General features: G+C 48.1%; 1 long non-coding RNA gene across 1 annotated transcript in view; it reads left to right on the forward strand.

Moving 5' to 3' along the window:
• LOC134944514 (uncharacterized) overlaps positions 1-14452 on the forward strand; it is a 39021-nt gene extending 24569 nt beyond the window's left edge. The window contains exons 3-4 of the long non-coding RNA XR_010181886.1: positions 12161-12248; positions 14262-14452. This is a non-coding gene — a long non-coding RNA (uncharacterized LOC134944514). The remainder of the gene's footprint in view (positions 1-12160; positions 12249-14261) is intronic.
• Positions 14453-14787: the final 335 nt, after the last annotated feature.

Consider the following 14787-nt stretch of genomic DNA (forward strand, 5'->3'; position numbering starts at 1 on the left):
CAGAGACGCTGGCTCGGACCTCCAAGCTCCTTCAAGTAACAAGGGAGCAAAATGGGGGGGGGGGCACATGAAGTTTGGTGCTTTTTATCCTATATTACAGCGCTAGACACATATATTATTTCTTTGTAGTATATGGGCGCTGGGGTGTGAGCTGGCATACTCCCTCTGTTTCTCTGACGTCCTAGTGGATGCTGGGAACTCCGTAAGGACCATGGGGAATAGCGGGCTCCGAAGGAGGCTGGGCACTCTAGAAAGATTTATGACTACCTGGTGTGCACTGGCTCCTCCCACTATGACCCTCCTCCAAGCCTCAGTTAGATCTTGTGCCCGGCTGAGGTTGGATGCACACTAGGGGCTCTCCTGAGCCCTTAGAAAGAAAGTATAGATTTAGGTTTTTTATTTTCAGTGAGACCTGCTGGCAACAGGATCACTGCAGCGAGGGACTAAGGGGAGAAGAAGCGAACTCGCCTGCTTGCAGCCGGATTGGGCTTCTTCGGCTACTGGACACCATTAGCTCCAGAGGGATCGACCGCAGGCCCAGTCCTTGGTGTTCGGTCCCGGAGCCGCGCCGCCGTCCCCCTTACAGAGCCAGAAGCAAGAAGAGGTCCGGAAAAACGGCGGCAGAAGACATCAGTCTTCACCAAGGTAGCGCACAGCACTGCAGCTGTGCGCCATTGCTCCTCATACACACTTCACACTCCGGTCACTGAGGGTGCAGGGCGCTTGGGGGGGGGGGCGCCCTGAGGGCAATATAATACACCTTGGCTGGCAAAAATACCACAATATATAGCCCCAGAGGCTATATATGTGGTAAATACCCCTGCCAGAATCCAGAAAAAAGCGGGAGAATAGGCAGCGGAAAACGGGCGGAGCTATCTCCCTCAGACACACTGGCGCCATTTTCTCTTCTCAGTGCAACTGGAAGAAAGCTCCCCAGGCTCTCCCCTGTAGTTTTCAGGCTCAAGGGTAAAAAAGAGTGGGGGGGCACTAAATTTAGGCGCAATATTGTATATACAAGCAGCTATGGGGGAAAATTCACTCAGTTATAGTGTTAATCCCCTCATTATATAGCGCTCTGGTGTGTGCTGGCATACTCTCTCTCTGTCTCCCCAAAGGGCTTTGTGGGTCCTGTCCTCAGTCAGAGCATTCCCTGTGTGTGCGGTGTGTCGGTACAGCTGTGTCGACATGTTTGAGGAGGAGGCTTATATAGTGACGGAGCAGATGCCGATAAATGTGATGTCGCCCCCTGTGGGGCTGACACCAGAGTGGATGGTTAGGTAAAAGGTATTAACCGACAGTGTCAACTCCTTACATAAAAGGGTGGATGACGCAACAGCTGTGGGACAGCCGGCTTCTCAGCCCGTGCCTGCCCAGGCGTCTCAAAGGCCATCAGGGGCTCAAAAACGCCCGCTCATTCAGATGGCAGACACAGATGTCGACACGGAGTCTGACTCCAGTGTCGACAAGGTTGAGACATATACACAATCCACTAGGAACATCCGTGACTTGATCCCGGCAATAAAAATAATGTGTTACACATTTCTGACATTAACCTCTAAAAAAGGGGGTTTTTATGTTTGGGGAGAAAAAGCAGGCAGTGTTTTGTTCCCCCATCAGATGAATGAATGAAGTGTGTGAAAAGCGTGGGTTCCCCCTGATAAGAAACTGGTAATTTCTAAAAAGTTACTGATGGCGTACCTTTTCCCGCCAGAGGATGAGTTACGCTGGGAGATATCCCCTGGGGTGGATAAGGCGCTCATACGGTTGTCAAAATAGGTGGCACTGCCGTTTTAGGAACGGCCACTTTGAAGGTACCTGTTCATAAAAAGCAGGAGGCTATCCTGAAGTCTGTATTTACACACTCAGGTACTAGACTGAAACCTGCAGAGCGTGCTGCTGCAGCGTGGTCGGTGACCCTGTCAAACATACTAGTTTGCTAACATGAGAACATATTAAAGACGTCGTCTTATATATGAGGGATGCACAGAGGGATATTTTGCCGGCTGGCATCCAAAATGAATGTAATGTCCATTCAGTCAGGAGGGTATTAGAGACCTGTCACTGGACAGGTGATGCTGACCTTAAAAGGCGCATAGAGATTCTGCCTTATAAGGGTGAGGAATTATTTGGGGATGGTCTCTGGGACCTCGTATCCGCAGCAACAGCTGGGAAGAAATATTTTTACCTCAGTTTTCCTCACAGACTAAGAAAGCACTGTATTATTAGGTACAGTCCTTTCGGCTTCAGAAAAGCAAGCGGGTCAAAGGCGCTTCCTTTCTGTACAAAGACAAGGGAAGAGGGAAAAAGCTGCACCAGTCAGCCTGTTCCCAGAATCATAATTCTTCTCTCGCTTCCTCTGAGTCCACAGCATGACGCGGGGGCTCCACAGGTGTAGCCAGGTACGGTGGGGGGCCGTCTCAAAAGTTTCAGCGATCAGTGGGCTCGCTCACAGGTGGATCCCTGTTTCATTCAAGTAGTATTTCAGGGGTACAAGCTGGAATTCGAGATGTCTTCCCCCCCGCCGTTTCCTCAAATATGCCTTGCCGACAACTCCCTCAGGCAGGGAGGCTGTGCTAGAGGCAATTAATAAGCTGTATTCCCAGCAGGTAATACTTAAGGTGCCCCTACTTCAACAAGGACGGGGTTACTATTCCACACGGTTGGGGTACCGAAACCGCATGGTTCGGTGTGACCCTTCTTTATATTTAAAATCCTTGAACACATACATAAAAAAATTCAAGTTCAAGATGGAATCGCTCAGGGCGGTTATTGCAAGCCTGGACGAGGGGGATTACATGGTATCCGGGACATCAAGGATGCTTACCTGCATGTCCCTATTTACTATCCTCGTCAGGAGTACCTCAGATTTGTGGTACAGGATTACCATTACCAAGTCCAGACTCTGCCGTTTGGACTGTACATGGCACCGAGGGTGTTACCAGGGTAATGGCCGGAATGATGATACTCCTTCGAAAAAGGGGAGTTTTAATTATCCCGTACTTGGACAATCTCCTTATAAGGGCGAGGTCCAAGGAGCAGTTGCTAGTCGGGGTAGCACTATTTTGGAAAGTGCTACAACAGCACGGTTGGATTCTAAACAGTCCAGAGTCACAGCTGGTTCCTACGACACGTCTACTGTTCCTGGGGATGGTTCTGGACACAGACCAGAAATAAGTGTTTCTCCCGGTGGAGAAAGCCAAGGAGCTGTCATCTCTAGTCAGAGACCTCCTGAAGCCAAAACAGTTATCGGTGCATCATTGCACGCGAGTCCTGGGAAAAATGTTAGCTTCCTACGAAGCAATCCCATTCGGCAGGTTCCATGCAAGAACTTTTCAGGGGGACCTGTTGGACAAGTGGTCCGGTTCGCATCTTCAGATGCATTAGGCTGATAACCCTGTCTCCAAGGACCAGGGTATCTCTACTGTAGTGGCTGCAGAGTGCCCATCTTCAAGAGGGCCGCAGGTTCGACATACAGGACTAGGTCCTAGTGACCATGGATGCCAGCCTTTGAGGCTGGGGGGCAGTCACACAGGGAAGAAACTTCCAGGGACTTTGGTCAAGTCAGGTGACTTCCCTACATAAATATTCTGGAACAGAGGGCCATTTACAATGCCCTGAGTCAGGCAAGGCCTCTGCTTCAAAACCAGCCGGTCCTGATCCAATCAGGCAACATCACGGCAGTCGCCCATGTAAACCAACAGGGCGGCACAGGAAGCAGGATGGCGATGGCAGAAGCCACAAGGATTCTCCGATGGGCGGAAAATCATGTGTTAGCACTGTCAGCAGTGTTCATTCCCGGAGTGGACAACTGGGAAGCAGATCTTCTCAGCAGACACGACTTCCACCCGAGAGTGTGGGGACTTCATCCAGAAGTCTTCCAAAGAATTGTACACCATTGGGAAAGGCCACAGGTGGACATGAAGGCGTCCCGCCTCAACAAAAAGCTATAAAAGATATTGCGCCAGGTCAAGGGACCTTCAGGCGATAGCTGTGGACGCTCTGGTAACACCGTGGGTGTACCAGTCGTTTTATGTGTTCCCCCCTCTGCCTCTTATACCAAAGGTACTGAGAATAATAAGAAGGCGAGGAGTAAGAACGATACTCGTGGTTCCGGATTGGCCAAGAAGAGCCTGGTACCCAGAACTTCAAGAAAATGTATCAGAGGACCCATGGCCTCTGCCGCTCAGACAGGACCTGCTGCAGCAGGGGCCCTGTCTGTTCCAAGACTTACCGCGGCTACGTTTTGAGGGCATGGCGGTTGAACGCCGGATCCTAAAGGAAAAGGGCATTCCGGAGGAAGTCATTCCTACGCTGATTCAAGCCAGGAAAGATGTAACTGCAAAACATTATCACCGCATATGGCGGAAATATGTTGCTTGGTGTGAGGCCAAAAAAGGCCCCAACAGAGGAATTTCAACTAGGTCGATATCTGCATTTCCTACAAACAGGAGTGTCTATGGGCCTAAAATTAGGCTACATTAAGATACAGATCTCTGCTCTGTCGATTTTCTTCCAGAAAGCATTAGCTTCAGTACCTGAAGTTCAGACATTGTAAAAGGAGTGCTGCATATTCAGCCCCCGGTTGTGCCTCCAGTGGCACCTTGGGATCTCAACGTGGTGTTGAGTTTCTTAAAATCACATTGGTTTGAACCACTAAACCGTGGATCTAAAATATCTCACGTTGAAAGTGGTCATGTTGTTGGCCTTGGTTTCGGCCAGGCGTGTATCAGAATTGGCGGCTTTGTCATATAAAAGTCCTTATCTGATTTTCCATATGGATAGGGCAGAATTGAGGACTCGTCCCCAGTTTCTCCCTAAGGTGGTATCAGCTTTTCACTTGAACCAACCTATTGTGGTGCCTGCGGCTACTAGGGACTTGGAGGATTCCAAGTTACTGGACGTAGTCAGGGCCTTGAAAAATTATGTTTCCAGGACGGCTAGAGTCAGAAAAATTGACTCGCTATTTATCCTGTATGCACCCAACAGGCTGGGTGCTCCTGCTTCTAAGCAGACTATCGCTCGCTGGATCTGTGACACGATTCAGCAGGCGCATTCTGCGGCTGGACTGCCGCATCTTAAATCAGTGAAAGCCCATTCCACAGGGAAGGTGGGCTCATCTTGGGCGGCTGCCCGAGGGGTCTCGGCTTTACAACTTTGCCGAGCTGTTACTTGGTCAGGGGCAAACACGTTTGCAAAATTCTACAAAATTGATACCCTGGCTGAGGAGGACCTGGAGTTCTCTCATTCGGTGCTGCAGAGTCACCCGCACTCTCCCGCCCGTTTGGGAGCTTTGGTATAATCCCCATGGTCCTTACGGAGTTCCCAGCATCCACTAGGACGTCAGAGAAAATAAGATTTTACTCACCGGTAAATCTATTTCTCGTAGTCCGTAGTGGATGCTGGGCGCCCATCCCTAGTGCGGATTGTCTGCAATACTTGTATATAGTTATTGCCTAACTAAAGGGTTATTGTTGAGCCATCTGTTGAGAGGCTCAGTTATATTCATACTGTTAACTGGGTATAGTATCACGAGTTATACGGTGTGATTGGTGTGGCTGGTATGAGTCTTACCCGGGATTCAAAATCCTTCCTTATTATGTCAGCTCGTCCGGGCACAGTGTCCTAACTGAGGCTTGGAGGAGGGTCATAGTGGGAGGAGCCAGTGCACACCAGGTAGTCATAAATCTTTCTAGAGTGCCCAGCCTCCTTCGGAGCCCGCTGTTCCCCATGGTCCTTACGGAGTTCCCAGCATCCACTACGGACTACGAGAAATAGATTTACCGGTGAGTAAAATCTTATTTTTTCTCTACAGGTTTCCCTGTGGGTCTGTCCCCTTGTTTTTTGGTCAGTGTGGGTGTGTCGGTATTACGTGTCGACATGTCTGAGGCTGAGTGTTCCTCCCCAGAGGTTGTTACTGGGGGAATGACTCTGTCGGCACAGCCGACTGCTGATTGGATGAATATGCTGAGTACACTGAATGCAAATGTGGCTTTATTGTCTAAGAGGCTGGATAAATCTGATTCTCAGACACAAACATGGAGAAAATCCATGGAGGACACTTTGTCTCAGGTACAGACCACCTCAGGATCACAAAAGCGTTCATTTACCCAGATGACAGCTACCGACACGGACTCTGATTCCGATGTCGATTTCAATGAGGCTTCCTTACATCCGAGGGTTGTTAGGAGTATTCAGTACATGATTGTGGCTATTAAAGATGTTTTACATATCTCTGAGGAACCTGCTGATCCAGACACAAGGGTTTGCTGATTTAAAGGGAAAAGGACTGAGGTGAAGTTTCCCCCCTCTCATGAAATGAATGCGCTTTGTGAAAAGGCTTGGGAGTCGCCTGACAAAAGGTGGCAGATTCCCAAGAGAATTTTGATGGCATATCCTTTCCCCTCTGACGACAGGGAAAAGTGGGAGTCGTATCCCAATGTGGTCAAGGCTCTATCCAGATTGTCCAAGAAGGTGGCGCTTCCGTCTCCTGACACTGCTGCTCTCAAGGATCCGGCGGATCGCAAGCTGGAGACGACATTGAAGGCCATTTTCGTTAATACTGGTGCATTGCTCAGACCTGCTGTGGCGTCGGTATGGGTGAGTAGTGCTATTGCTAAGTGGGCTGATAATTTGGCTTCTGATATGGATACCCTTGATAAGGATAACATTCTTTTGACTCTTGGTTATATAAAGGACGCTGCAGATTACCTAAAGGATGCAGCGATGAACGTTGGCCTCTTGGGATCAAGAGCTAATGCCATGGCGGTCTCGGCCAGGAGGGCGCTGTGGATTCATCAATGGAATGCTGATGCCGACTCCAAGAAAGCTATGGAAGTTCTCCCTTTTAAAGGTAGTGTCTTGTTCGGTGACTGCCTTGCTGGTGTCTACCGCTACTGTGGGTAAGTCATCTTTTCTTCCTTATGTTCCCACACAACAGAAAAAGGCACCCCATCATCAGATGCAGTCCTTTCGGCCTAATAAATACAAAAAAAGGAAAGGGCTCATCCTTCCTCGCTTCAAAGGGTAGAGGAAGGGGAAAGAGGTCACCTGCAGTGTCAGGCTCCCAGGACCAAAAGTCCTCCCCCCGCCTCTACCAAATCCACCGCATGACGCTGGGGCTCCCCTGCGGGAGTCCGTACCGGTGGGGGGCCTTCTTTGATTCTTCAGTCAGGTCTAGGTTCAATCGGCCCTGGATCCTTGGGTCTTAGACATAGTGTCCCAAGGGAACAAACTGGAGTTTCAGGAGATGGTTTTCACCAAGGTAATGGCAGAAATGATGGTTCTCCTTCGCAAGCAATGGGTCACAATTATCCCGTACTTGGACGATCTCCTGATAAAGGCGAGATCAAAGGAACAGTTGTCAAGAAGTGTGGATCTCTCCCTGTAGGTTCTGCGACATCACGGTTGGATTCTAAATTTGCCAAAGTCTCAGTTGATCCCGTCCACTCGGCTGCCCTTCCTGGGCATGATCCTAGACACGGAGCTACAGAGAGTGTTTCTTCCGGAGGACAAAGCTTTGGAAATCCAGACCATTGTCAGGGAGCTTCTGAGGCCGACAAGTGTCGATTCATCAATGCACTCGAGTGCTAGGGAAGATGGTTGCGGCTTACGAAGCCATTCTGTTTGGCAGGTTTCATGCCCGGGTGTTTCAGTGGGATCTGCTGATCAAATGGTCCGGGTCTCAGCTGCACCTGCACTGGAAAATAAGTCTATCTTCCAGGGCCAGGATTTCTCTCCTGTGGTGGCTGCAAGGTTCTCACCTTCTAGAGGGACGCCGATTCGGAATCCAGAACTGGGTCCTGCTGACCACAGATGCAAGTCTCCGCGGCTGGGGCGCAGTCACGCAAGGAGGAAGTTTCCAGGGAAAATGGTCAAGCCAGGAATCTTGTCTCCACATAAATGTTCTCGAGTTAAGACCCATTTACAACGGCCTCCTGCAAGCGAAGAACCTTCTTCAGGGTCTCCCTGTCCTGATCCAGTCGGACAACATAACTGCGGTGGCATACGTAAACCGCCAAGGCGGAACAAGGAGCAGGGCGGCAATGGCGGAGGCCACAAAAATTCTTCGCTGGGCGGAACAGCACGTGAGCACTCTGTCAGCAGTCTTCCTCCCGGGCGTGGACAACTGGGAAGCAGACTTCCTCAGCAGACACGATCTCCATCCAGGAGAGTGGACTCTTCATCAAGAGGTATTTGCAGAAGTGACAAGGCGTTGGGGAATTCCTCTGATAGACATGATGGGGTCTCGCCTCAGCAAGAAGCTTCCGAGGTATTGTTCCAGATCAAGGGACCCCCAAGCCAGTGCAGTGGACGCCCTGGTAACTCGTGGGTGTTTGTCGGTGTATGTGTTCCCCCCGCTTCCTCTCATTCCAAAGGTGTTGAGGATCGTTAGACGAACAAGGGTTCAGGCAATACTCGTCGTTCCAGACTGGCCACGGAGGGCCTGGTATCCGGATCTTCAGGAATTACTTGTAGAAGATCCTTGGCCGCTTCCTCTAAGAGTGGACCTGTTACTGCAGGGGTCCTGTGTGTTTCCGGACTTACAGCGGCTGCGTTTGACGGCGTGGAAGTTGAACGCCAAATCCTAGCTCGGAAGGGTATTCCCGGGGAGGTCATCCCCACTCTCCTTAAGGCTAGGAAGGAGGTCACGGCGAAACATTATCACCGTATTTGGAGAAAGTATGTGTCGTGGTGTGAAACCAAAGCAGCTCCTGCGAAGGAGTTTCACTTGGGTCGTTTCCTCCATTTTTTGCAGGCAGGAGTGGATGCAGGCCTGAAATTGGGTTCCATCAAAGTGCAGATTTCGGCTTTATCTATTTTCTTTCAAAAAGAATTGGCCGTCCTTCCTGAGGTTCAGACTTTCGTGAAGGGAGTGCTGCATATCCATCCTCCATTTGTGCCACCCGTGGCGCCGTGGGATCTTGAAGTGGTGTTGCAGTTTCTTATGTCTCACTGGTTTGAACCTTTGCGTAAGGTTGAGTTAAAGTTTCTCACTTGGTAAGTGGTCATGCTTTTGGCTTTGGCGTCTGCTAGACTAGTGTCCGAGTTGGCGGCTTTGTCTCACAAGAGCCCATATTTGATTTTTCATGTGAATAGAGCGGAATTGAGGACTCGTCAACAATTTCTGCCGAAGGTGATTTCTTCACTTCACATAAATCAACCTATTGTGGTACCTGTGGCTACGGATGCTGTGGCAGTCCCAAAATCTCTTGATGTTGTAAGAGCTTTGAAAATTGATGTCACCAGAACGGCTCTTACTAGGAAAACGGAGGCTCTGTTTGTCCTGTATGCTTCCAACAAGATTGGAAATCCTGCTTCTAAGCAGACTATTGCACGCTGGATTTGTAATACGATTCAGCACGCTCATTCTTCGGCTGGGCTACCGTTACCTAAGTCAGTAAAAGCCCATTCTACCAGGAAGGTGGGCTCATCTTGGGCGGCTGCCCGAGGGGTCTCGGCACTTCAACTTTGCCGAGCAGCTACATGGTCGGGTTCAAATACTTTTGCTAAGTTCTACAAGTTTGATACCCTGGCTGATGAGGACCTCATGTTTGCTCAATCGGTGCTACAGAGTCGTCCGCACTCTCCCGCCCGGCCTGGACCTTTTGGTATAGACCCCCATGGTCCTTTTGGAGTCCCCAGCATCCTCTAGGACGTAAGAGAAAATAGGATTTTAATACCTACCGGTAAATCCTTTTCTCCTAGTCCGTAGAGGATGCTGGGCGCCCATCCCAGTGCGGACTGTTCCTTGCAGTTGTATTGATACTGGTTATTTTCGGTTACACTAGGTTTGTGTATCAGTTGTATTCAGCTTGTTGCTGTTGTTAGTTCATACTGTTATCTGGTATTCCTGCTGATCCAGTTGTACGGTGTGTTTGTGGTGTGGGCTGGTATGTTTCTCGCCCTTAGTTTAACAAAATTCCTTTCCTCGAAATGTCCGTCTCTCCTGGGCACAGTTCCTATAACTGAGGTCTGGAGGAGGGGCATAGAGGGAGGAACCAGTTCACACCCAGTCAAAGTCTTTTTAGTGTGCCCATGTCTCCTGCGGATCCCGTCTATACCCCATGGTCCTTTTGGAGTCCCCACCATCCTCTAGGGACTAGGAGAAAAGGATTTACCGGTAGGTATTAAAATCCTATTTTATTGTAAGTCTACTAGTCAAAGCACGCCGACTAGACTTCTCTCTCCTCATCTGATAAAGGTAATTCCCCTATAACAATTAATTGGGACAAAAAAGCAATTACAGCACATCGGACATGTGATTGAGCAGGAACATGCGCCTAGCGATATAGTATATGTGCTATTGAAAATGGAAACTACAGATAGGCACCAACTTCTACAAGCAAAATTTAGGGTCGCTTATAATTTAAAAAAAAAAAATGGAGAATTTTATACAGTCACTCTTCTTGATTAAAATCGTAGTATAGTTATATCAGTCTTTCGATGTCATCGCAGTGGACTTGTACAGCATATTAGAGGGACGTGTGGTATTATAGACCAGGACACAGGATATCACTGTCAATATATCATGAAGTGTTGGAGAAACCTCACCCTACCACTCTTTGGAGGTCATTCCGAGTTGTTCGGTCGCAAGGCGATTTTAGCAGAGTTGCTCACGCTAAGCCGCCGCCTACTGGGAGTGAATCTTAGCATCTTAAAATTGCGAACGAAGTAATCGCAATATTGCGATTACACACCTCGTAGCAGTTTCTGAGTAGCTTCAGACTTACTCGGCATCTGCGATCAGTTCAGTGCTTGTCGTCCCTGGTTTGACGTCACAAACACACCCAGCGTTCGCCCAGACACTCCTCCGTTTCTCCGGCCACTCCTGCGTTTTTTCCGGAAACGGTAGCGTTTTTTCCCACACGCCCATAAAACGGCCTGTTTCCGCCCAGTAACACCCATTTCCTGTCAATCACATTACGATCGCCAGAACGATGAAAAAGCCGTGAGTAAAATTACTAAGTGCATAGCAAATTTACTTGGCGCAGTCGCAGTGCGGACATTGCGCATGCGCATTAAGCGGAAAATCGCTGCGATGCGAAGATTTTTACCGAGCGAACAACTCGGAATGAGGGCCTTTGTCCAAACAGAGCTTACAGTCTCAGTTTGTGGTTTTTATTTCCAAAGTAAACTGTTACAGAGGCCTGAAAATACCCCATTCTGCTTGAGGTGACTTTACATCCCCACACCTTAGACCGGTGATTCCCAAACTTTCTTGAATCACTGCGCCCAAGAATTATCAGCTTCTTTTTTTTTTCACGGCACCCCTAGGATAAAAGGTTTTTTTTTTGTTTTTGTTTTTATTGATAAATATGGAAAAAAAATATAAAATTTAGTTTACTGTGCCCACTGCCCACCTGTCCTCCTTAGGGTCAGTTACTGTATGTGGTGGTGTACAATTATGCTTTTGATTGTCATATGATTGGCTGCCACAAGCGCTAGTTTTAACCATCACTTTGACCATAAATAATTTGATTTGGTCCTGAACCACCAACCTGAGTCACCCCTTCAAGAGCCTGAAGGCACCCCAGGGTGCCTAGGCACACAGTTTGGGAACCACTCCCTTAGACTGTCTTCTTTCTGTGCACCACTGTTCAATGATATATAGCTACATGTATATAATGAGACGTCTCCTCTCACATTTCCCAATAGATTGTTCTGAGCTTGCGCCTGTATATTTTCAACATTAATACGACTAGTTATGTAAAATTAATAGTTTGGCATTTTCGAAAAAGGGCTTCAGTATTCAGGAAGCCTTTTTCAGTGAGGCTTTAATACTGCTGAAATTGAGTCACGTATGCATTGTGGCTCAGCTCTACCGCTATTGGCTCCTGATGGAGCAGTGGCCTAATAATTGCATTATATATGATTAGGCAATTGCTGTTGAGTAAGGCCACATAAGCTTATTACGAATAATGGTGTAATATGTTTATTTAGGGTTTTTTGTTTTTTAAATATGTTTCCGATTTGTGTTGTTCGTTTATTCCCCCCCCCCCCCCACAAAGCTGCAACCCTTATAAAGTATTCTGTTCTGTAAGCTAGTAATTCCTAGTCAATGTTTCATGCTGGTTCATGTGTACATGCTATGCCAGCACAGTCATACGCAGATCTATGGAATGCCGTGGTTATAATTGAAACCTCTTGCTGTCTTCTATAGGTCAGGGAGTGATATTGGGAGTGCTCTGCCTACAGCGATGGCGTTTTCCTTGAAGCCATGCAGAAGAACGGATACATCCGCAAGCAGTGTGAGTACATCTAGTCGCGTAACTAGGGGCCCGCTGCCCCTGCGAGTGCTTGGGGGCGCGCAGGGCTGCGGGGCGCCCTAGCCGCCGCCACTGATTTCTGCTGGGAAGGAGGCACACGGAGGGCACAGTGTGCGCACTTTGGGGGGTGGGGTGTACCTGGCACTAGCAGAGCATATATGGCACTGGGGATGGGCATATATGGCACTGGGGATGGGCATATTTGGCACTGGGGGGGGCATATTTGGCACTGGGGGTATATGTGTACCTGGCACTGAGGGGGCATGTGTACCTGGCACTGGGGGGGAATATCTGGCATATGTGGCACTGGGAGCACAGCCCCAGCAAAAAGAATTACCCCCTGGTTACAAGCACAACACTCAGCTCATGAAATCCCTGGCAACAAGCATTACCCCCTAGCAACGAGCATGACACCCAGTGCATGAAACCCCTGGCTACGAATATTACCACCTAGCAACAAGCTTGAAACCCAGCACATGATACCTCTGGCAACAAGCATAACACCTACCGCATGAAACCCCTGGCAACGAGCATGACACCCTGAGCATGAAAACCCCTGGCACCGTGCATGGAACCAAGAGCATGAAACCCCTGGCAACGAGCAGGTAATTTAAAAGTAATTAGATGCCTTACTGTAGGACTTAATGTGTAATGGGCATTGCGGTGTGTGGCATAATGTATCACGGACATTGCGGTGTGTGTCATAATGTGTCACAGGCATTACGGTGTGTGTCATAATGTGTCACAGGCATTACGGTGTGTGGCATAATGTGTCACAGGCATTACGGTGTGTGGCATAATGTGGCGGGGGCATTATGGTGTGTGGCATAATGTCTAAGGGCCATTGCAGTATGTGGCATAATGTATACTGGGCATTACTATAAGGACGAAAAATGACAAATAATGTAAGGGGCATGAATCAGGATTATTTTTTTTCCCTGTGGTGGCTAACGTCTGGGCGTGCAGGTTGCAAAACTGGGTAGACTTTGCCTGCAATGCCACGCCCCTATATGCAAAGCCACACCTATTTCAGCAAGGTCACGCCCCTTTTTACGGCAGATTCATCACTTTGCTAGTGCCAATTACGGGGGGGTGTGCCAGAGAATTTTTTGGCTTGGGGGAGAAAAACTTCTATTTACGCCACTGAGTAGATCCCCGCTGAATGAAATGGATCTCTTTGTTGCATTACGCTCTGTGATTATTTACTGGTTAAGCATAGGAAGCTTCTGATTTGCCGCCCACTATGGCAGTAGTTCCTGATCACAGCACCCTTGAGTATAGCCAATTATTATTATTATTTTTTTCACTGCATCCCTAGGCCAAAACTTTATTGTTGAGAAATTCAGTAAAAAATATTAAATTTAAATAAATTGTGGTTATGTCACCTGTAGGTTCAGTTATGCAGTAATGGACAGGGTTGTGGTTCTGTTTGTCCACTTTTATATTCTAATTGGCTGCCTGCAGCACTGGCGTTTCCTATCACATGGACAATAAATATTTTGATTTTGGTCTTGGGCCACCACCCCAGCAAGTGCCGTGCAACACCCTAGGCTGCCACATCACCCAGTTTGGGGATTGCTCTTAGTCTTGGTTGCATCATTTTCATATTGTGTATGAATGTATCTTTCTATCAGGGTCCACAGAATCTACCTTGAGATATAAGGAAGTGACAGCGGAACGGGCACCAAACAGTTAAGCTTTTCAGACTCCCATGATGCAATGGGCCAGCCCCCTATATCCCCGGCTCAGGCAATTCAGCTTTTTGTTTGGTGCGGCAGAAGACGGACCACTAGAACAGTTGGGCTGCATTTTTAGCAGCCACAAGCTTTGTTATTCTAAAATGGTAAACAGATAATGCACCTTCCTCATCACTAAGATATTTACCAGTGCAAAGGATGCAAGACTTACTTTTAAAAAAAAAATGTGCGACATTGGTATGTTTTGAGTCAAGCATAAGATTTATGCAGCAAATGTGTGTTTGGGTTCTTTCTGCAGCTGCCGGGGGAAAGATATACCAAAGGATACAATGAAGTTATTGAGAACAAGTACATCTGTCATCTGATCAACCGCCTGGTAATGAGAGCGTAGTAATGCCGCTATCCCTTACTGCTGGACTCCTTGTGGAATAAACTTTATTTATCTGTCATATTTGTCAGTCTGAAGCATTAATAAAAAAAATTATTATATGTAAAGTTTCACCAAAATTATTTGCACATTGACTTCTTTTAGGTATCACAATGGTTGTATTCCCTCTGGTTTCCACTAGGAGATGCTCATGGCATTCAGGAAATGATCCGCAGCTTCCAAGACTACAGCTGTGTTGTCATACACTTTTATATATTTTTTTTTCACCACTCTGCGCCTAGTTCTATTAATTCATTTCAGAAGTGGCCCCGATTAATCCATTTAAATGTGGCGCTGAAGCACGGGATTAAACCCCCTTCAGTGTCACAGCTGCCATCAGCCACGTGGGTTGGGGTCTCCGTCACAGAATCGGACTAGGTGTTTGTGCCTCCCTGCA

Source organism: Pseudophryne corroboree, chromosome 7 (assembly GCF_028390025.1).
Source record: "Pseudophryne corroboree isolate aPseCor3 chromosome 7, aPseCor3.hap2, whole genome shotgun sequence".
Classification (NCBI taxonomy): domain Eukaryota; kingdom Metazoa; phylum Chordata; class Amphibia; order Anura; family Myobatrachidae; genus Pseudophryne; species Pseudophryne corroboree.